Source organism: Cygnus olor, chromosome 11 (assembly GCF_009769625.2).
Source record: "Cygnus olor isolate bCygOlo1 chromosome 11, bCygOlo1.pri.v2, whole genome shotgun sequence".
Taxonomy (NCBI): Eukaryota; Metazoa; Chordata; class Aves; order Anseriformes; family Anatidae; genus Cygnus; species Cygnus olor.
This window is the reverse complement of record NC_049179.1, coordinates 17,133,421-17,157,616: the sequence shown is the minus strand read 5'-3', so window position 1 is coordinate 17,157,616 and position 24,196 is coordinate 17,133,421. Positions and strand designations below refer to the sequence as shown.

The following is a 24,196-nucleotide window of genomic DNA, read 5'->3' as shown; positions in this document are numbered from 1 at the left end:
AGTACAAGCAGTATTTTAGCTTAGATTGTGTAGGTATTTGAGGTATTTCCCTTCATAAACAAAGTTTAGAAGTTGATTTATACAACAGAAATGAATAAATAGGTATGAACTAGAGGATTTTCTCTGAATCTTTAGTTAGTTGTATTTTGTATATATGTCTTGCTTACAAGCATCTCTAGCAACTACCATGACATATCCCTATTTATTATATATACACAGACATGCTCATGCATGTGTATACGAAAAAAAAAAAAACAAAACATTTTAATGGAGTGGGATCTGCACAGTGTCAAAGTTTTGAGTGTTGTTTCCCTGTATCTGCGAAGGACACATGCTAGTTTTTAAGTATCAATCATAGTACTTTCAGCATAAGAAAGTTCTCACTCATGGTGAGAAATCTTCCACGATAATACAGTATAAGGAGGTTTTACATAACAGAATGAAACTTTTGCCTTGATCTCACCCTCTTAATGCAATTTTATTTACACTTTTCAACAAAAATCAATATAATCTGTATGTAGAAAGAAAACTGTTGTTGTTGTTGTTAGAATAGTTAAAGTCTGAATAAGTCATGAACTAACAATGAAGTGTTACAGTATAAAGTCTTAAAACACAGCTGAGAGCAAAGCCTACATTGAAAACAAAAAAATAAATACACCTACTACTGTTAGATCAACTTTTCTAAGATGATCAGGGATACAGGAATAACGCAGTGAGAAATAACTGCATAGTGGCTGACATGCTATCTGGATATTTAGGGACCTTGTTTTCTGCCTTGCCACAGAGTTGCTATTTGCCCCTGGTTCAGCTTCATACAGATATTTTTAGATATCCAAATCAATCATCGTGGTACCCAGGGAGGAAAAAAAAAAAGCACAAAATTTTTAAATTATTAATACTGCTGATGCTGAGACAGCAGAGCTTTGAGATGACTCTACCTGCATCTTTTCCTGTAAAGGAAACACGCCAAGAACACACCTCTAGCTTTGCAAATAAGAACAATTAACTTTTTCAAATGAAAGAAAACTCAAAAAGATTAGGAAACACAAAAAAAGGGAATGCAAAACTCTGCAAAATTCTCTCGCTGCCTCCTGTGTCCTCAGAAGGTGGGTCGTTTCTCTCAGGCTTGCTCTCAGATCAGCAGCTCAGTGACTTTCTAAATTTTGACAAGTTCCATGCAGTCTCCTAGCTCCCTTGGAAACCTTGTGCTTTCTCTGCCTGAGGCTTGTCTGCTCCTTGTCCTCAGGAGTATCTCGGCCTTAGCCCTTGTTGCAGGCTCCCTTTTCCCCTATCTCTTCTTCTGTGATCAAGCTCTGTTGCTCTTGGGGAAGGAATAATCTCCCCCAAATTGCAGAGGGCTGCTGCAGAGGACAGCAGTCAGGAGAAGTTAAGCATCTCCCCAGGGGAGCCTCACAGACTGCATACATACTGGCTTACACATAAGAAACTACAAATAAAACATAACATAGTATCTCTAGACTATTATGTTTATGTATCTATTATATCATACCCTTAAACATATGTTTCAGTTTTCAAGTTGGCTGGAAAGCAGCCCTCCACAGCAGACCTGCTGGAAAATCCTGCCTAGACCTGGCGTCTGAGGGATGCTCGTGTATGACCTCCGAGAAGCCTGGATCTCCCTCCCTCCTCTCATCAATACAGATTCTTACACATCAAGAGCAGCTATTAGATCAAGTCACTGCATTGCCTCCACATTGTCACTTTAAAATGGGACAATTTTTCACTTACAAAACGCTTCACTCAAGAAATGCAATGCATTAATTGAGAGCACTGGTGAGAGTCCTTAGTATTATTTGCCATATTTCATGGCTGTAAATGATGGCACAAATTTTCAATGAGTTACCCAGTGCTAGAAACAGATCAATGACAGAAAGACAGTGGCATCCAGAGCTACTTAGAGCTGTTTCTGATCCTCCTGCTGCAACCAACATTCTCTCCTGGGCAAACATCGGCAGCGTTTGATGTCAGCTGCAAACGTCAGCAGCACCAGTGAGAAACAGTTAACGGAGGTTTGATATTTCATTGCAGTGGGCAGGGAAATTAAATCTGCAGTTTGTGACTCTTAGGAAATTAAGTCTCTATTAGGAAAGGGTTAAAGACAGATTATGTAAATAAGGATATTGTTATTTGTCCCATATGTAGCACTGTGGAGTGAAGACTGCTTTCTCTCCCCCCCTTTTTTTTTTTATTATTATTTTTTCTTTTCCACAAATTGAGAGATTAACCTGGTCTCAATTGAAATGGCAGCCCATATCATACCTTCCCTTGATCTCACAGCATGGCTAATAACAGCTGGGGCCTACCAAGCAGGCTTCTTTATTTTTCCTTTATTGTTCCAGGCCACACAACCGTGAACCTTCAGCATGTTATGTACTTAAGCATGGTCAGGTTGATGTCATTATTTTCTTATTGTTGTGGAGCTCCCTGGGTGTTTGCCCATATTCATACAGAGGGACTTGTGTGCTCTTTGTAGGTTAACCTTTTAAAAAGGAGATGCTCGACCACTTGCAAATGTAGCCCAGGGCTGTGACATTGCACTAGGCCGATTGGTACGCTTCAAAACACATATTAGCACCACTTGTGCTATTTCATCTTTCTTTTTAATTTTAGCCCAGTCTTGTTACATAAATCTTATCTGTGCCACAAGTAAATGCTTGATAGAGCACATTTTTAAAGCCTTTAGAAAGAGAGAAAAAAAGTGTGGTTTGTCTGGGTCACTGTGTGCTTTGTCTAAGTAGAGGCATAGCTATTTGCCAGTTTATCTGTCTGCTGTCCTTCTGTCTATCTCTCCAGCTACCTTGCAGCAAACAAGCCATGAGCATTAGTGCTGAATTGCGAGAGCTACAGGGAAAAGTGCTTCTCTGCATGAACCATGGCCACATTTAGCTTTTACAATCCTATAAAAATTGGTCTACTTGCTATCAGTTCAGCCTAGAAAGCAAGCCACAGCTCTCAATTGCCTCCAGCTTTGATGTAAGCACCCCACAATATTTCTGTTTAAACTACAGTGGATAGAAGACACCTATAAAAATATTAATTAGCTCCAGTTGACACCAGATGCAGTTAACATACTGTGCGCCAGCTCTGAAATACTAGAGTTTTTATTAGGTAAGCTAATGTTTATTGCAAGCATTAAAGTCTAAGTCATAAAAGGCTGAGCATAAGAAAGATGTTTCAGGTATTATTCCTTTCACGTATCAAACACAAGTTTGTTAAATCCTACTTGCAGGGTTAATTATTTTGGAAGTCATATTGGAAATACAAACTTTCAAAGAATTTGGCAAGATTTTTCCAAGCACTCAGCGGGCCAAATGTAAATGAGTAAGAGGGCGAATCTCCACTGGTTTCAATGAATTTTGGCCTTGCAACTTTTAAGTGAAGCAGATAAAAACAGCAGCACAGATTACAGGCTTAATGTCTGAATTACTTTCGTAGTGTCAATTATGATAGTGATAGTCCTGACACCAATGTATCTTTTGCTACAGTTTCTTTTGTAGGCTGGTTGATCCTTTGTTTTTTAAACCAAGAGGTCAGGAAGGTGAGCTGTACAGCTGGGCAGCAAGCAGCCTCATGTATCTGGGTTTCTGTCAATGCCCCAAAGATATATCTTAAATTACTTGTGTAATGGGAAGAGGAAGGCCACCTGTGCTCGTACGCTCAAGGATTAGGCTTATGGTTACCAACAGTCTGGATAGGACACAACCTACCCTTTCTGCAAAACCTGTGCCACACAGGAAGGAGGTGAAACAAAACAATGCAGAGAAATTTATAGGATGGAGATGAACTATTCTGGCTTTCACATAGATAATGACACCTTTGAAACCTTCGTATGTCTTTACCAGGTATAATCAGGATATCCGCTTAATGTTTCCTTCAATCATTATGGAAAAGACAAGGAACAATTAGACTTGAATTTCTATCGTGTTTCGTGTTTTTCATTCCTTATTTATATCAGAGTTCTGATTCTACAATTTACCTCAATATGCTTGTATGTGTGTATGTCTAAGCATAAGGATAGGTCCGTCAGAATCCTTTGTATGTTACCACATTGTGTTTGTTTGCACAGACCATGGCCTTACTCTCCAGGACTGAGTTTGTTGAGCCATACAGAGTAAGCTAGATCTCTCTGTTCCAACTGTAAGGAAAGACCTTGAAAATGAACCACCCCTATCACGTGTCTGGATTTCCCTGGACAGTCTGCATTACTGCAAGGCAGAGCTAGGAGAGCCAAAAAAAGTTTGAATGGTCTGGCAGTTTGAGCCTGATGGCAGTCTCAAGTGGCACGCTAAGATGGAGATGGAGACCGCCTTGTGCACATGTTGGTAGTTACAGCACTGAACTTTCACTGTACTTCCCCCTTTTCATTGTCAAACTATTTTTACTGTCAAAAGTTCTAGTTAAGGCAATACTCAGTAATACACTGATTTGACTTTTCTCTGGTGTTTAAATGTAAAATAAAAACAAGATCTTCCCCATAAGTATTTTTGTGGTGTAATTGTAAAGAATGACGCGTGTTGGTTTTGAAGTACTGCAATGAACTATGAATTCATTAAAACCTCATCAGTCTAATCCTTGATTATCTTCAGCAAGGTGGTATCCTTCGAATTGTTCTTTGGACACTTAAAGTATCCCACTTACCTGAAGCTCAGTTATTAAAACTACTTTAATCTTTCCCCAGATAAGCATGGTTCAGCTATAAAGAACAGCATGTTGCATTAACATAGCAGTCCTTCACTATGCTGCTACACCAAAATCTACCATCATATTTCCTGACATATGAAGTATATAAAAAATTAAATAAAGCTGTAGGAAAATTAACGGTTTAGTCTAAAACCTTTTCTTATAAATATTCTCTCTCTTTTTTTTTTTTTTTTTTTTTTTTTTGTAATTTTCTGTGGGCCAAAAGTGTATTTCCAATTTACTGATAAATTTCCAATGTCTCTTTTCAAACCTTCTGGTTCCATCAAAACCCAAGAAATACAACAATGTTGCCAGAAGAGGTTTACCATGAACCATGGCCTACCATTTGCAAAATGACTTGAACAGGATCTCCTTTCAGACAGCAGTGCACTCTGTTTATGATTCCATAAGATCTTTACATATTTCAAATGATATTCAGAAATATGCTTATGTTGTGTGTGTGTGTTGTGTTTTTTTAAGATCTTATTTTCTTATCTGAACTCTTTTAACAAAGGTATTACGCTAAGTATAAAAGCTGTCCAATTTTTTTCCAACCTCTTGCTTCTCTCTAAACCACAGTCATTTTGTTAGACATTGAAAATGTCTTGATTTAGTTGTCTTGCTATTTTGGGCCTGTCCTGCCCCCTGCAGTGGTAATAAGGATGGGGCTTCCTGCTGGGTCCTGAAGAATACCATTTCACGGCCGCCACATAGCTGGCGGCTTTTATTTATGGAGCCAAGAAAATGAATGGGTATTAGTGTCCAAACATTTCAACATGCTCCTGTGGCCATGCACAAAAGGGACTGATTTGCAGCAAATTTCCACTTATTTTTCAAAAGTATTTACCTTGCAGAAGCTTGGCTGATCACTATAATGGCATAGCAGAGGGGAAAAATGACCATTTCAGAACCCATTTTTTATATATGTTTCTGAACCTTAAAAGTGCTATACTTCTTGTGAATAAAGATAATACTCTTGGTTGCTAGGCTTTTATGGATATGTGGCTAATGCCAGCCCTTTTGTCATGTGCGTCTTTACAAGATGAAATAGGCATTACCTAAAAGCAAAAAGCTTACTCTGCAATGGGGATTGGACAGGTGAAGGTTCTTGCAAAAGATGTTACCGGTTCCAGTGCCAAAGTTTAGGTTCTTTTAAGCACTGTGAATAGCGCTCAGCATGACGCATCCAGGAGGTGTTTCCAACACCTGTACTTCTACCTACCTGCTGGGGGCAGTACAGTGTGTATTTTATACCTTTCCTAAACTACCCCAGAAAACTTGGGTAAGACTTTTAGCTGCCGTTCAGATGTGCAACTGCATGAAACCTACAACACAACAAAAATTGGTGAGATTCGCATGTGCCCTTTAAATAACAGAAAAATGAAAGGTTATTAAATAATGGTTGCTAAAAGTTTTGTCCAGACGTCGCAAAGTTCAAGAATGCAATTCAAAGTCCTGTGCTTATGTCTTCTTAAATAGTTCCAGATGAGCTTTTTGGGCAGCAAACTTTAACTGCAGTCAGCATGTGGGTGCTAGTAGATGTAAGGGCTTATTTATATAAATGAAGACTGTTCTGCAGGTGTTTGCAAGCACCAAATTTCAGATGCAATTCCGTATATACACACATACAGGTGGATCTTGTATGCTTGAAGATTTCTACCATAATATTTATAAGAAAGCCACAACAAAAAAAAAAAAAAAAAAAAAAAAAAAAAAAAAACCTGCATTACTTGTACTATAACATCATTTCTTGAAAGTCCCCAGCAGGTAAGATGTGAAGTCTAGATAACAGAATCACACCACTACACTAGCTGCTATACAAATTTATGCAGGTCACCAGATATTGCAGTCTGCAACCCTTGAGTGGAAGTTTCAAAAGAAACAATACAGGAAAAGAAGATTTGGCAATGCCAATATCTTTGCAATATTTTTCCCTTTTATATTTTTTTTTCTCATATGTAAGATATTACTCTATGCATAAACCACATCACTATTGTTTATGTCTGTCTCACCTTCACTTAAAAGGAAAACCATCACAAATTAGTTCAAAGTTGATTACTTCCATGTTGGAATCTCTATCTTTTGTTGCCTTTTCTCCTGAAAAGTTATCTGGCAATTATAGCAACACTTCTGATTTAACTCCTGATCTTAAATTATTCCTCATTTTTCCCTAAACTTGGTTTACATAAATGGCAAAACCAGAGAGCCTGAGTATCTTGCAGAGTTAATAGATCCATAAGGAAAAAAAAAATGAAATGCTACATGTACATCAGCACATCTGGACCTGCTTCATAGTTACAGGAGTTGCTCCTTATTTCTTTCCTTCCTATTCAGATTCATTCTACTCAGGCTCCATCTCCTAAATCTATTCTCATTCACTCAACCCCAGAGAAACAGTACACAACATAGGCAAATCCTCTGCAAAGAATGACTCTACCTCCTCCTGCTAACCTACCTTCAACTGCCAGTAACAGTTTCACTATATATATGAAAAAAGAGATGGAGGAATGAAGTGGTGGAATAGAGAGGCAGATAAATAATCTCATCTGTGTCAACACCCCTCAAACTACGCAGGAAGCATAACAAGAGGAGACACATATATGAGGCATGCTCTTTCCTGATCTTGCTCCCTAGAGTTTTACAAGATTTGGCTCCTCTTCACATTGCATGGCAGAATACAGCATATACCAGAACAGTTGTTGGATAAGAATAACAAAAGATGCAGCTCAAAGAATACCCACAAGTCTCTAAGAAAGGGGATGGCCCTTTCTGTCAACCTGTTTCTCTTACTGGGGAATTGATATAATAATGTTCACAAGAGAGCACTGTGAGGATCTGCTATGAATTCTGGACATGTTGAGTATTTTTTAAAGTTTCCACTCATTTCCTGGTCCCTCCTGCAGACATGTATGATACTTAATGAAAACCTTAGAACACCTTTAGAAACAACAAATTGCTTCACAGTTAATATAACATTTTAATTTTCAGAAGTAATCAAGGCCAATCAAACACCAGACATAAGTGACCTTTTCTACAACTATAATTTTCAACATTTTAAAAATAAGAATATGCCATTTGTCTCCCTAGCTCGTAACAGTGCAATTAAGACTGCGAATTGGTGAATTAGTGCATTTTATTCTGGTTAAGAATAAACTGTCCTGAAAATTTTCACAGAAAGTAGAGTATATCAAAGCTTGTTCTTCCCAGTAAGCCTTGATTTCATTTTGTTGTAATGAAGCAGGCAAACTTTAACAAAAATGAATAACTTGCACTCTCTTTTGTTCCCTTTTTTAATATATCTTGGTTTAGTCAATGACTGAGAAAGTCTATCAAACTCTCCTCAAGGTCTCTTTTTCAATCATTAGAAGTGAATCATCCTTAAACCCCCGCTTATTAAAAAGGTTTAATCTTGTCAGGTTAGAGAAAAAGAGAAAAAGAAAAAAAGAGAAAAAAAAAAGGAGAGAGCTAGAAAAAGAAAGAAAATTTGCTTTTTTTTCCTGGGGTTAAGAATTACTTTTGTCTAACAATGGCTTTGCATGTTATGGCATTAATTTTGCAATAAATTATAGTGCAGGTAGGTGGAATTACTCACATTGCTTGACCAAAGTGTCTGACCTAGCCAGACCTCTGATTGATGAATAGTTTTTCATTTTGTTCTTCTACTCCTATCAGACAAAATCGAAAAACTGTGTGAAAAAGATCCTATTTCATGTAATAGCATTTTGTTATATATCATTACCATTTAATTCTGTCACCAGTGCCATGTCTGTGTTAAGTAGGCCTTTCAACTTCATCCTTTCACACCTCAATGCGACATTCATCTTGGACAATCAATGCACCAAAACTCTTGGTCCCAAGGAGTGAAATAACTCAAAGACTGTAATGTAGTGACTTAGTCCATGCCCTCCAAGGGGAGTTCTCTTACAAAATCAAAAATTCAATTAGAGCATAATTAGAGCTACCTTTGATCTAAGTTCCTTACATATCAATACCAAAGTAGCATTTTCAATATACACTTTAGGAAAGACTTAGCACAAACCCAAGCAACTTTAGCTGCTCACGCAAGTAGTTATTGCATACCGAAGTTCATGTGGCTGTTACTTCACTGCTGTTGTTACCCAAGACACTGAGATTTAATCTAGTTCAGGTACATTTGTCTGTGTTATTACATCTCTTAATGGCTGTAGACAGTGTCAGAAGCTTATTCACTGTTTAGACTTGCTCAGGACCTTTTTTCAGCATGGCTACTAGATTTCAGTGAAATTAACGGTTAAGGTATCAATTGTCTCTTGTGTAGTGGCCAGAAATCCTGCAGAAGATCAAGCTTGCCTGGTATCCAAAATGATTAAAAAGGAATCTGAAATCAGGTGTGGCCTGGAAGAAACTCTAGAGTAATATGAGTAAGTTCAAACTCAACCTATCCCTAGTGTGCCATGGCTTCTGTCACAGTGCTCCAGACAGCAACATGTATAAGACAACTGTACACATGGCTGCGTATGGTTGGCTTGAAACTTTCAATTTCTACCCCATAAAGCTTTGTGGTAACATCACAAGACATACACGGTCTGTTTTACAAACTGGGCAATCATGAGAATGAAATTCTAACGAGTGTAGGTCTCATGGTAAGGGCTTGCCACTGACCTATATGAAATCTTACTCTTCCGGCAGGCATTTCTAACTGAGCTGAATTTCAGTCAAGATAGATGAAAGGGAAAATATTCAGTGAGCTGTCTTTGCTTTGCAGATGCAGTTTTGTTATTGCCAATCTTACTGCTTGCAAGGGGAGAATGAGGCAGCAACTAATCAACTAACAGCACACAGAGTTCTAGTAGTGGGAATTTCAGTGGGTGGCAAAGCTGATCAAAAGTTGGAAAATAGACTTGTGAAACTTTCAGTGTACCATGTGAAGGGGCTCAAAACTTATAATTTTTTTCATCTTTGTCAACACTTCCATGACTTCTAATCAGAATTCCATAGTAAATGTAGAAATACTGATGTTCAGCAGAAAAATATATTTCTTGTTTGTAGTTTTGCACATGGATAGAACATAACATTTTCTTATAGATTTATACTACTAGACCACACTATATTGCATGTTGTCCAGATTATCCTTGGTACATGGCATACCCCCCCTCAGAGTTAATTCATCAAATTACCTCAGAGATCTCTCTCATTCTATTTTCCCTTCAAAATCAACCCCCTCAAGAAGTGAATTAACAAAACTATTTTCTTCAGAAGCAGCAGTTTGGTTCTTCTCCAAATTAGTCAGTTTGTGGAAGAAGAAAGAATCAATTCAAATGACCTTCAGGATTACAGGATTGGGGGCCCTAGTTTCCAAGTTTTTATTTTTACATTTCATGCTACAACAGCATCTAACCATGTTTTGCACATGTTTTTGCTTTTCAACCAGGGACTATTGTTATGGTGTCCTTGTCTTTGTCTCCCTCCTCTGTGTTTTGATGCCAGTATGTTGGGTCATGTGCTGTTTGGACTGCAAGATCTTTGAAGCATGAGCTGGGTATTCTTTAACACACAAATGATGTATTTAATAGAAACAGGAGGTAGCTAACAGGCAGAAACTAGTATCATAGATTCACATTTTTTTAAAATCCTCTCTACAGAAGCAGCTACCATTAATTTTGAAGATTGTGTTTCTGATTTTATTCTAGTTATATTTGTTTGCTTGTTTGTTTGGCTGAATTTTCTTTTGTTGTTGGGTTTTTGTTTATTTGTTTGTTTGTGTTCATTTTGTTGCTGTTGTTTTCACACCTGGTATCTGTCTGGAATCTTTAGTCTGAATTAAAGTTACATTGAAAGTGCCTTACTTCAGTCCCAGTGAATGTGTACCCAGAGACAGTCCATTGGTTCCATTGGCATCAGTCCACATGTGCACAACTGTAAATGACATGAAAAAAATCTGGCCTGTGATATGAAAAAAGCTATTTATGCACTTTCACAAAGGACAAAAGTCTTATAACTTTGGGTCTACACAGAAACGAGACACAAATATGTTAGTGAAAAGCCCCAAGTTTTCTAAATGTAGATGAGCACAGATTAAGAAAGCAGTAATTAATTTCCTTTGACCTCAAGCTGAAATTCCTTTCTAAAGCTGTCATAAAGAGAAAGAGGCCAGAGAGAAGAAGTGAAACTGTGTAACAATGCAATTAAACCCTTGTAATGAGGTCAGCCATTGGACTTGTTGCAACTGATATCATTATAGCAATGAGGAGGCATTATACGATGGCCTGATTTTTTTTACAGTATTCATTTTTTCTTTAACTCTTTACTGGTCAGATATGTATTCTATAGCATTATAAGATAATTGCTGCTAGCCACCAGAAGAGTAGGCACACACTTTCTTGTCTTACTGATGCTATTTCATAAGTTCTGATAATGAATAAACATGAGAAAACTCTGCAACAGTAGCATACAGGACAACTTCACTACAGACAACCCCTCACTCAGATTCTATGTCGTAACAGTGGGTAGAACTTGCTCTCAGAAAGCAACTTCACACCCTCCAAAAATGGGAGCAGGTAACTTTCAGTATTAAACCAACATAATTTAAAAATAAATAAATAAATAAAAAGTGGTAAGCAGGACATCAAGTACCGAACTTTCTGTGCTGCAACAAACCATCTACTTTTGTTTGTACAAAATATTGGCAGACTTGTATGCTGGCTGCTGCAGCAGTCCTTCTTTGTCCTCTCCATACCTGCCTAGCAGCAAGTTCAGGTGTATTTCAACAGATGCTGCTTGTTAAGAACAAAATCCACTGTCAAGTGGTGATAGGCAATAGTTGACTCCTGGGAGTTGTGATACTCAAGGAAAACACGAGCAGACCTGTAGGACAAACCTGAACCAGAAAGAATCTTAAGTAGTCCCGATCTCACTTGAAACTTGTTTATCCATTGGGTATTGGGAGAAGAATTTGCTCCACTGGAATAGTAAACATTGGTTTCATGTGGTCTGCAAGCATCATAAATTTTGATTTTCTGGCTAGGCATTAAAAAGAAACAAAAAGTTGTGAAATGCAGATTTGGGGCTAGATTCAAGGAGATTTAGGTGGAGCATATTTTACATAAAGCTTTCATTAAATAAACAAAAAGGTTTTGAAGCATAAGCTTAGGACATTTTCCTTTTCTGGCAGGGGTGTGCTGAGTATATTGCCTGCAGATGACAACCACCTCTGTTATTACTTCTCTGACTCACTTGGATCCCCTGCAATTGAACTCACATTACCCATTTCCTCAGCAACTATTCAGTAGAGTGGTAAATGGGAAATTGCAGTTCTTCCTTCAACATGCTTTATAGGAGTGATTCCTTCTCAGTACTGCTAAGACAGGGTTTGGGTATTCAGGTTCAAGGTTATGAATCTAGAGTGGCTGGAGAAATTGCATCTTCTCAGGACATTTCAGTCATACCCTTTTCTCTATTTCCATATTTATTAGTTTAGGTGTCTCCTTGCTCGGTATGCTGGTTCCTAGCTTGAGATGCCTTGCAATAGCATAGGGAATATGCATACTGAACTCAGGGATGCATATTGAAATACAGAAACGAGGGGACCTAAAACTTACATCACACAGCAACTAAATCCATTCATTTATCTCAGACCCACTTATTTCAATTCACATACCAAAAAAAAGCTTTGAACCAGTCCAAATTTTAACCCAGCACTCTGCCCTTTCCCCATGAAGGTTTTATGGGTTTAACAAGCTGCATGTTCTGCTGAAGGAAGGTGCCTATATCAGAAGTGGGTGCTGCTTTGGCCTGTTGCAGAACTGCAAGTCACTGGATAGAATTAAATAGCCTTATATGTAATAAAGGCTCATAAAGAAAAGCAGAAGATAGTCCGCTTTAGTTTCTGCTCTAGCCAGAGGAACACATTTGCACAGTTAGGAGAGAAAAAGTTAATGGAGAAACATATTAGCTTGTTGGGGCCTTAATTAGTCATACCATATTTAAACCCTAAAAAACAGTTGGAGTATGCCTCAAAATGAATAAATCGCAGCATTTATACAATGACATTGAGAGTGGATGATTGTTTGATTAAGAATCCATTCACTGACTTTAATATGGCAAGGAGATTTCAGACTTTAGCTGCCTCTTTCTTGAGATCAGTTCTGGTCCCAGAAAACATCAATGTGCGTATGAAAGCATAAATAAAAATTTCAATCTGACGTCAAGTATTTCTAATTCTTCCCTCCACATTCCTCAAATTGCTTGGCTTAAACAAGCTTGATACAAAAGTTTCAAGTACTTTTACTTTTTCTGAATAAGTTCACCATTCCATGTGCATATCCTACCCTCAAAAGAATTATTAGAATGTGTCTTACTATTTGGAAATAAAGAAAAGGCCAAATTGTGTTGCACTTAGAGGACTGATTTACCACTTCACATCCTTCTCCTTTTACTCGTGCACTGAGTGATCATGTACAATTTACTTATGTTCCTCAGTTTCCCTCCAGCTAGTATAATATTCACTGACCTCTGCAGAGAGCTGCAAGCTTTCTGTTAACCTCTGTATTAAGTGCAAAGCCACAGCATTATTAAAGATATTTTAAACAGAGACAGCTGAGTGATGTCCTATAAATTGTCATTTCTCCCCAAATGGTCCACAATATAATATTTCCTCCAGAAATGCATTTATTATTTAACACTTTTCCGTGAAAGGTTTCTTTTACATTGCAAATGCCCAGAATTCTTTCATAGGTCTTAGACTATTGACCCTTTACCTTAAAACATGCTATTAATGCTTAACACTGTTATTAGTATTCAGGGAAGTAATGATTGGTACTAAAATGGAAATGTGCAGTAAAAACACCTTCTATTTTGTAAAATAATTATATAGCCTAATAATTATTTCATATGATTCCTTTTGATTGATAGGGAAAGGGCACCAAGAAGTTTGGAATCATGATTCTTTAAGGTCTATATTCAAATTGCAGCCACGAACACCATTGTTTCCAACAGTTCCATTTTATAAGAATTGCAACACGGTGATCCCTGATTCAGTTTGGATGAGGGTTACACATCAGATAAGATATCCTTTAGCTAATTAGCTTTTTTTTTTTCTTTTTTGAATGGCAAGAAATTATAATTCTATAAAGGGCAATACAGCATTCTTGCAATTTCCCAGTAAGTCACTGGTACCCTGGAGGTCAAAGTTAGTTCAAGTCTGCAATGAAATGAGACTACCTCCCTCCACTCTTCTGTCATCCCACCTGACCCTAACCCAGTAAAAGCATCCCTAGTGGTGCCAAAAAGGCCTTTCCATTTTCTGTGTACTAGCTACATTGGTCTTTCACATTTAAGGCTGCCAGATAAATGTCAAATCACAATGTTCTTATGATGTTTAATGGGAACCAGGCTGAGAGTGCTTGAACTTGCTTCACTTCAGAGAAGTTTTTGTCACTTTGCCTTAGATAGAAAAACAAGTCTTAGATCAATAATGTACATAAATGAAATAAATTCACCGAGCTGGGTTTTCTTAGCTGATTTGCTGCTTGCTGAAAAACTGGAAAACCTTCCTAGCTGCATGTGTCTGTGTTCAGCACAGAAATAGCTACAAGATTATTGTTCAATGTTTTACAAAGATGGCTAGTTTTAGCTCCATTCTTTTCCTGAGTGCATAATATTAGAAACTTTTATAATGGTTTTCATCACAGATTTTCAGGCTCAGACACAGCTATTGCTGTGTATCTCTCTGTGTACAGAACTATTCTAAACTATTTTTGCTGGGCCTGTTTTGTTGCCAATTTTTCCTTCAAACACTGCATTGAAGTTGAAAGTGATAAATCACTTTCAGAAAGAAAGAAAGAAAGGTTTATGTCTTGATAGATATTACAGCAACGGATTGCAAATGAAAGGAAAATCACAGCTGCAAATAAGTAGCATACCTGTACACACACAAATTAGTTGTTTATAAACATTTTTAAACAATTGTTAACATGAATTTGGAAAAAGCACTGAAGTCTTTCCCATTATAATGCTGATGAAAACAAGACCGCTGACCTCTTCTCTCTACCTTTACCAGCAGATTCCTAAGCAGGGAGAGAAAGAAGCCAACATGCACCACCACCAAGAACTCTGCTCTGTCATTCAGTTAACCTGTGAGTTGTTCGGATATTAAAGTGATAACTGCCACAATAAAACTTCAAGGCCTATATAAGAGTTGTGGAGAGAAAGAAAAGAGATGCTCCTGCCAATCCCACCTTAGCTACTCAGCTGTGAATGCTCTGGGTGGAGTGCAACTACTCTCCCGGATCCCTACTTCTGTTCCTACATGACTACTGAAAGACATCAGCAGTGCCAATAAAAGCACTAAACTACCAGCAGGATCAGCAGTAGGAGCAACAGCTGGCCAGATACAAGAAAGGAAATAAAATGTACCATCTGAGGGTAATCAAGGGATTAGTTACGACTCATGAGTCACAACTCCTTTCTGGACAGACTCCTGCTTTGATCTAGCTACATATGGCCCTTTGCTCTGGTTCTGTGCTAGAAAGAGCTAAAAGAGAAACACAGGAAGTAAGCGTTAAATGGAAGCAGTAGGTGTGAGAAATTCAGAGCTATTTATACATTAACTACTTTGGAACAATTACTTGGATTCAGAATTACATATTTTACTACATAATTAAAATTCAGGTATTTACTTTTGTAGAAGTGGTTACAAAATTAATAAAGAAGAATGTCAGTCATTTACCTAAGACATTATCAATGATGCTAGCAAGACAGACAGGAGACAGCGGTAAAGGAAATTTTAAAGGTTTTATGAATATTTTGTTACGTTTCTCTTATTAATGTTGCAGTACATGATGACAAATGGAAAGAACTCCTTTATTTCAAAGTTGAATTTGTCTGTTTTAGCTTCTATTGGCTCTAATCATTTTGGGTTTTAAGCTATGGGGAAAAAATGTTCATTAGCTGTTCAGATATTCCTTTCAGACCGTGGGTGAGTAAACTCCTAGAATACTATCCAGTGAGTAGAGCTCTCTAAAGTTCAATAGGAAAAGTATTTTTGAGATCTCAATTCATTTCTATCTCTCTTCTCAGAATCCTCTTGAATGTTGTTTTGTGTTGTTTTAAGTGATTTTACTCTTTTCCAGAGTTCTTGTACATCCGAGAATTTAATTTATCCTCTTGTACTGTCAACTGTTCAATTATGATTACAAAAACAATTATTTTTTTTCAGAGGTTTGCCCTTCTCCAAGTATATAAATGTAATTTACATTCTTTCTCTAGATTCATGACTCTGCATTTACATTTAGCTGTGATAATACAACGTATTATCTATAAAACTACGTAACTAACCCACTGTTATTGTTATTTACAAATTGACACCTGCAAATTATATTTGCAGCTTTATATTTTCTCCAAAATATTTCAGAGAAAAGAATAACTATGGGCTAATTGTAGATCTGTGTCAAGCCATATTAAAAATACTTGTGAATGATGATTTCTCATTTACAAGCAGATTTTGAGACCAACTAATCGTTTTTAAATCTCCTTATTAGGGGCTACAATGATTTTGTATTACACTAATTTTTATAAAGAAAGCCATGTAGCATCAAGCAAGTCAAAAATTTTCATTATTTCAGAGCAATTACTTTCATCTATTGCAGTTGATATCAATTCTGAAAGGTTTAATGACATTATAAATCCGTCCTGGCAGTATTATGTTTTCAACTGAACCTGAAACTAGTTCACAAATATGTAGGAATCCTTTCAGTTCTATCACACATATTACAACTCCTCCTACAAATTATGCAATGATGCAAATGTGGTTTCCAATAATAATATAGGCATGTTGTTTCATATATGCCAAATATAGAGAGCCTATAAATAGAGGGTATATATTTAGCCGCAACTTCCATCACCCAGTGAATGTAATGCCGGAGGGAATAATTAAGGGGCAAGACTGGTTGACCTAGACATTGGTTGACCTGCCCGACAGGCTTTCAGACTGAATTCTCTGGTCTGCTAAAGAAGAAAGACTCACAAAGTGTCTTTAAAGCAGCCATGGAAGACAAGAAGAGGGTTCCCTAGTGACTCTGTGATGATGTAAGTCTGTCAGAGATGGCTCAGCTATTTGCCATCACAAGGCATTTCCTGCCCGCAACATAAGAGGACAGTCATAAAGTCATATATGGAAGGCAGAACGGGAACTAAATGTAGTAACCTTACTACCTTTGGTCTTTCAACAGCAAAAGTAGACTTTCCCTTTGTAACCAGAACCATGTGAATCTGAATCTTTAGACTCTTGTGGTTTCTCGCTTTGTTCTGTGGCTTTGACATACCAAGAAAATGTGTCTTGACGGCCTTATTATCCAAGCAATAAATCTATCATAAGCAACAGTCTATCAGTCTTCTATTAAATCTAATTTACGTATCAATGACCTATTTTCAAAATGATTATCTGTCACAACCCAGCCCAAACAAGACGATTATCATCCACAAATTTGTTTGGTCTATCTGACCCATTTGTTCATAAGTCCTTCTATTGAATCTGTCCCAGAAATACTGCACAGAGGTGGTATTGGGGTTTGACCATAAGGCTTTGCATGGAGATGCTCTTCAATTCACACAGGCTACTGACAAGTCATCAGATACTAAAAACTTCACTTTGCTGATTGATACACTCTGAATGGAATCTCCAAATCTACTGCAGAGATGAAAGTCCCTGTGTCAATTCATTAGTCACCTTCTCTTTATCATTAGGAAATGTAAAACAGTAAGTTTGCAGGAAAGATATTCATTACTAGACCCCAGCTGGAGCCTTTTAAGATCAGGGATTAAAAAGCACATAAACTCACTGTTTCCAATTAGGCGCAAATGCCTCTCTTCTCCTCTCTTCCTCAGCAATCGTATGACTTGCTATGGATGTGGCTAAAATGACACATTTTGGCAAACTACTTCACCACTGTTTCTTTCTTTCTTTCTTTCTTTTTTTTTTTTTTTTTGACAAGATAGCTGATAGATTCATCTAATTAATCTCTGTATCTCTGTCATGAGCTAATCCCAGTTACCACGCTCCCACAAAAACAGTTGTACAGTACCCCTATTTCCAGAGCATTTCTTATCCCAAATTATGGTGTAACCCTTTCCTGTGTTCCCTGGCAATTCCCAGCTCAGAGACTGAGTGTAGGACTTCGAGGAAAAGGCAGTTGGATTAAAAAAAAAAAAAAAAAAAAAAAAAAAAAAAAAAAAAAAAAAAACACGGAACATCCACAGGCCCAGTTGAATTGCAATTAAAAGTCAGAAGGTTTCCAAGATTTCTGTGGCAAACGATCTCCAAAAGATGTGTAAGACAATACATCAAATCTCAGGCATGAATAATAAGAGATCTTTTTCCCACCACTTTTCTCACCAGATTTCCATGACTCCTCTTACTGTACCTTAAGTGTTTGGGTTCTTTTCCCAGTTCAAAGGCATGTGACTTATTTACATACAGTCAAATGTTCTTTAGAGAAGGTCACCATATTCCAAAGGCACAGTTTTTAAGGCTGCTTAGCAACCTGTCTTAAGCAAACTGTCTGCCAAATTCTGCCTTACAACTAAAGCTGAATTCCAATGGATACTCACTCATGATTCCAGTAGACTCAACAAGAATCTGCAACTGATCATCAAGTTTTCAGTCCTTTGTACATTGCAATTCTTTTTTTCCAGTAGTTTTTTCAAGCCTGTTTTCAAATGGATGAGGTTCAAAAGAAAATGTTAATGCTTTTCTTTCCTGAATGTCTGATCAGACTGATGGAAAAGAAGGAATTGGTGTACAATTTTGTTCCTGTTAATTTCATTAATAGTCTTGTGCTGCAACTTGTCTAGATGCTTTGTGACTAGTGCTGGTCTTTTCTCTTTTTTTTTCTCTCTTTTTTTTTTTTTTTCTCACAGACATGCTCTTGCCAAGGATATCATTATGACATTCTGTAGTAACAAACATTCTTCTGTTCAAATTTATATCAATTAGTTTGGGACAGTAATTCAATCGGACGGCCCACTGGATTTTTGAAAGACTCGCAATGATGTCAAAGTGGCGACCTTTTTCCTCTACTCTCAGCCAAAAGCCATTTTTTAACAAGGAGCTCTTGAAAAGAAATGCCACTTTGATAATTAGTTATTGATCACGGACAATGCGGTGACGAATACCATCGGATTAGCCAGACGCCAGTGGGTCGCGACATGATAAGGGTTTCCTTATCGCAATAATCTATGAGAAGAAATATAGAATAAAGGTCATTAAGGCTTCTCTTTTGGGAGCAAAACCCAGATAACTTAACTTCCTTATAAAAATAAAAATACCAAAGCATTCTTGATGCCCTTAGTTTTGTAATGGGCCTGTTAAAATAACTTCTGGCTAAGTAAAAATTTGGAAGTTCCACTGTTAGGCAACTAAACTAAAAATAATTTTGATGAATTAACCCTGCTTTGGCCAGCAGTTCTACCTCACTAAAACAACATTATCTTTCCGACCCTAAAATGTTCATTAGAAGGAATTTTGGATCTGAGCATAAAACACCATAACAATTATAGACTTAAAAATATAAGGGACTTTTATTTGCCTAATTTAGGAAGCATTTCAAGGCCTCTCTGAAATTGCTTCATATAAGTTATGTAGTGGAGAAAAAATGGCCAAAAACAATTTTACTGTACTTAAAGGAACAGAAAAGAGGAACAAATCCATTAGTTTTACAGTTTCCTTCTAGAATATTAAAGAAACATACCTTTTCTTTGCAAGAATACACAGCTACCTGTACTGTAATTTTGGCTGACTTGAGAGACTATTAGGTAAGTACTGAAGTGACACAACTATTTTTGAGGTGTGGAAGACAATGTTAGAGTCCCATTGTAATTCGGTTCTTGTAACACCGTAGGTAATAGCCATACACAAATGGACTACTTTACATTAATAAATAGATTATTCATAGATCATCACTTCAAATTCAGCATGGGGCTCTATTAGGTTATAGAGTTACCTGGAAGAGTTATCATTTCAGTGTACCATCAAGGTAGAGGAAAGCCATTATGGTTAGAGAAACAGAAGTCCAGAATAACTGACTGACTGAATGTCATGTAGGATATCAGAAGTCTGCAAGTCTGAAAACCAAACCTGAATTACTTTGTTTCTCATCAGGCAGAGTGGTTTTCTTATAAACTGATGACTAATGGTACTTAAAGCAGTGTGAGTAATTTCATGTTAGTCAACATACCCTAAATTAATTTATATCCACTTGCAATTGCTTTATTCCTGTATGCTTCAGCACAGAAAATAATGACACAGTGGACACTGAGACAAGAAAATTTCCCAAACTTATAAGTTCTTCCACTTTAGTTTGTAGACATATTCATGGGGCAGCATGACATACCATTTCATGGATAATAACCATCCACTTATTCCAGGGAAAAAGAACCTTGCTTTATTAGACTGACGAACCTGTCAAAAACACAATATTATTTTTTTCTTATATTCAATATTATTTTGTAAAGTTAATTATTAATTCAGCATCATTTTGTTATTATTAAATTACTGAATTACTATTATCTTAATTTATGACAAATTAGCTTTTTGAAGAGCTTCCAGATATTCATTTTTATACCGTACTCTGTATGAAAACATTATAAAAGTGTATTTAAAGTAACAATTAGAATGGTTACTCATTAGCTTCATAAAGGTAACGTTTGAACTTCCGCAATCTGAAGGTTACTTTATTTTATTGCTATGACTGCACAAAATACAGTCTTAAGGAGGAAACTACAACTTCATTGAAGCTGAGGGGACTTTGTGACCACCAAGAAGGTAACATGACACAAAAGTTTTGCTGTGGGTGAATAAGGATAATTCTACAAGGTGGATGGTTCTTCACCTTTTTGTGCTGCTATGTTGCCATTTGGACTTCAGTGACATAATTCACTTTTAGGTGGTTTGTTTTTCTGCCTATCGTAAGCTATTATTTTATGGTTGAGATTAATAGCATTAAAAGAATAATTGCAACACTGTTCTGAGCTACTAAGAGAGAAATCTGAAGCATTTCAGTTGACAGCATACGGATGGTTTCTGGTCTTCCCATTTTTCGTTTAGTAACTATAAAATACCTGTTATCACCTCCTTCAGGTAGCCAATAGTGCTCCTTATTCATTAGATAGATTAACACATTCATCCTCTTATTTAACCACTACGACTTGTGCCTGAAAGCTTATACTTCATACTGTAAGAAAGATCCACAGCAAACAGACGCACATACAGAAACTCTTCTTGTGAGCCCAAGATGCAGAGGACAGACTATTTAGTGCAGTGTCCCTGTCCAGTATACAATTCAGTTCATCTAACCTAGCCTTCTCTGCTTTTTAGTTACTGAACCCCGAATATTTTAGAAACCTCTCACTTTCCTTATGTACAGACAGGCCATACAGGGACAGTGGAGCTGACCTCTTCTATGGCGAAAGATCACGTATGCAGTGAGACATCTGTCTTTCCTGACCTCTGGCCATACTCTCCAGAAATCTTCTGAACTGGACGTCGGTATTAATACAGATGTGATCATCTTTAAAGTAAAACATGAGATACATCTCTAGCTGAGCTTACATCTTGCAATCCTGCCTTAGTGCATCACAAGGCAATAGCAAGAATGCTGTCTGTCAGACTGGTTGTTTGCGTAGATACCATGGTGATGGGCGTGTGATAAGATATGGTTTATTTTTACAACAAGGCAATAACTCTTACTTACATATTTCCCCCAGGGTGTTCTGAGGACTAATCAGTTAGTGTTTGCTCAAATCTGTAAAAGGCCATATAAGTGCTAAGTATTATTATTATTACCTTATTATGATATTGACTTTACCACATTGAACTGCAGTACTTTCCTCTACTTAGGTGTAATATCACCATGAAGTGTTTATATTCCCATAATGTAAATGTTTCCTTTTGAAGGTGAGTTGAATAGCTTATTGTTACATGTGACCCACAATATAATTTATTTACATGAGCCAGGAGACTCTAAAAATATATTCTAGGGACCTTTCCAGTTAGACTCACACTATTACATTCCCAGTTTGTCCTGAACATTGTTTGTTGACATGCATTTCCGAAAACCTGTTTGGCCAATCCGTACAGCCCTCTAGGGCACTGTGTTTTGCTGCACCAGTAGGCATGCTGTCATTACTTTAGCACTGAAATATAGCTGACTGTAAAAGCTGGGCAGCTATTCTGCTGCTGAATTCACCTGATTTGGAAGTGTCTAGCCTTTTCCTGAGAGCAAAGACTTAACTACTGTACAAAGTCCAACCTGCAGTCCTGTGCACTGATCAGCACTTAAGCCAACCCACCCGCCCCACTCTCCCCTCCTCAAAAAAAAACACAGAGCCACCTGATCTGTCAAGTTTGCTCTTAGTATCCATATTCCAAGCTGACAGACATTTACTCTCCTTCCCCCCCCCCCCCCCCCCCCGCCCCCCCCAGCCCCAGCCCTTACATCTGGATCAATGGGGACAGGCTTTCCACCCCTCAGAAGATTCACTTACATTAAGTGGCAAGGTGGAAGCAGTGAATGAACAATAGATGGCTGTCAGGCTCGACAGCAGGGCATGGATGTATGAGCGTGGAGCTGACAGCGAGGGCCTCAGAGGGTAAACTGCTTTGCTGGAACTAATTAAACAGATGAAATTATTACATGAATATGCAGATGTTGTTTACATTTTACCATATGGTATTATTTCAGGTAATAACTCGCAGGAGGATCCCTTCCTCTCATCAAGAGGAAATGAGTTGAAAAGGAGGCTCCACGTGTCACCTTTCAGTTGCTAGGCAGACATTGATATGGCAGGCTTCTCTCTGAGTCGTAGGGAAAATCTTCCCCGTGTAGCTATAAAACACCGGAGAAGATTTGCATTCTTCCTACCATGCAATGCTGGAAGGGATTATCTTTTATTAAGCGTAAATGTTGGGGTTGCAAATTTTTTTCCATTATGCACAGAAGGCAAGCACTTTACCAAATGTTGATTCCCAACGTGTGCTTTACAACCGAGATGCTGCCAATCCATAGTCCATAGGTAGCAACTGACAGATCTGTCCAAATATACAGAGGCTGGAAGTATGACATTTCTGCAAAGTCTGACATGCGGCTGTGCTGGTTAGCATTTACTGCTTTGCTAACCACAAGTGTTGATAACAGAGGCATTTCTTTCAATAAGTTTCCATTCATCATACTGAAAAGGTTGCTCTCTAGAATTATAGACACAGGACTACCATGTTCAACACTATAAAAAGTTACTAATTACATGCATTTAGGATGAGTAGTCAACTAGAATCTGATGTGATCAAATTGCTTTACAACCCAGACAAGCATATATATTGAGAACAATCACCACTGCAATAGTTCTAAAAAATGTTAAATACAGAAGCAAGACAGTGATGGACCATAGTCAGTATTTTGGGAGCTGTTCATTGCTAGGTAAATCCAGAAAGGATAGATGTGGAAATGTATCCTTACTTATGCTGTATGCTTCCAGTCTTTGATGAAAAGCCATCCCAAATTTTGAACCAAAAAATATAGATGTAATTTCCAAACAAGCCTAACAACCTTAATGATGAACAGATCATTTTGCAGCAATATCTACTTCTTAAAGATGAATGTGAGTCCTGTCATTTTGCTACTAGATTATTCAAAACTTCAATCCTAAAACAATGCAATATTAATACTCCTACAGGCTGATTCAGCATCTCATTACTACAATGGATCAGTGGCACCACCTTTCTGTTTAGATGCACAAAATATGTGTATATTACTCTTGCTTCTTCTAAACGTTCATAGCTGATATGTAGAATGACTGCATTGATTTTTCCCCAAAGACTCAAGTACCAGATATGTTTCTAGAGCTCATGGATAATGCCAAGTTATAACACCACTGCACTGACAGATTAGTTGCACATTGCACCGATGCATTTGGCTTCAAAATATGTTCTTAGGTCCATCATTTTAATAGATCATCGGAGTCACTGGTGACCTATATAGTTTAAGATGCAAAGACATGATGTCAGTAGTGCAAAATTTGGTCTTGATTCAAGCTATCTTACTGTATTTTTGAAATAAGACAAATATTTTCTCTTTACCACTATTTCCCTTGTAAAAATACAACTGAATAGCCAGTATAACCACCTCTGGTCATTCTGAACATGAACAAGAAAAAACAACCATGTCTTCTTGTCTTAGAGTTAGATAACTTTATATGGAGTCAATGCTGTAAGTTCAGAAAGGATTTCTTTGACTTTGTCTTCTGACATAAACATTTAGCAATATAACATATATATCAAAACAAACCAGAACAGTTCACTTCATATACATTCCCTTTAGAGAGGAGGTGAGAAAACAAACACAGAACAGATGTTAGTCATGCTAAATGTACTACTGGAGGGTACTTGGATACTAAGGTGATGATGGTAAAAGAAATGAACAGAGTATTCTCTTCTGCAACTGCTATTCCTAACCGAAAAAATGCAATG

At 37.4% G+C, this 24,196-nt stretch overlaps 1 long non-coding RNA gene across 2 annotated transcripts in view; it reads right to left on the bottom strand.

The window, feature by feature from the left end:
• LOC121076282 overlaps positions 1–24,196 on the bottom strand; it is a 105,614-nt gene that overhangs the window by 5,645 nt on the left and 75,773 nt on the right. For both annotated transcript variants that reach the window (XR_005823444.1, XR_005823443.1), the window contains one exon: positions 10,527–10,596. This is a non-coding gene — a long non-coding RNA (uncharacterized LOC121076282). The remainder of the gene's footprint in view (positions 1–10,526; positions 10,597–24,196) is intronic.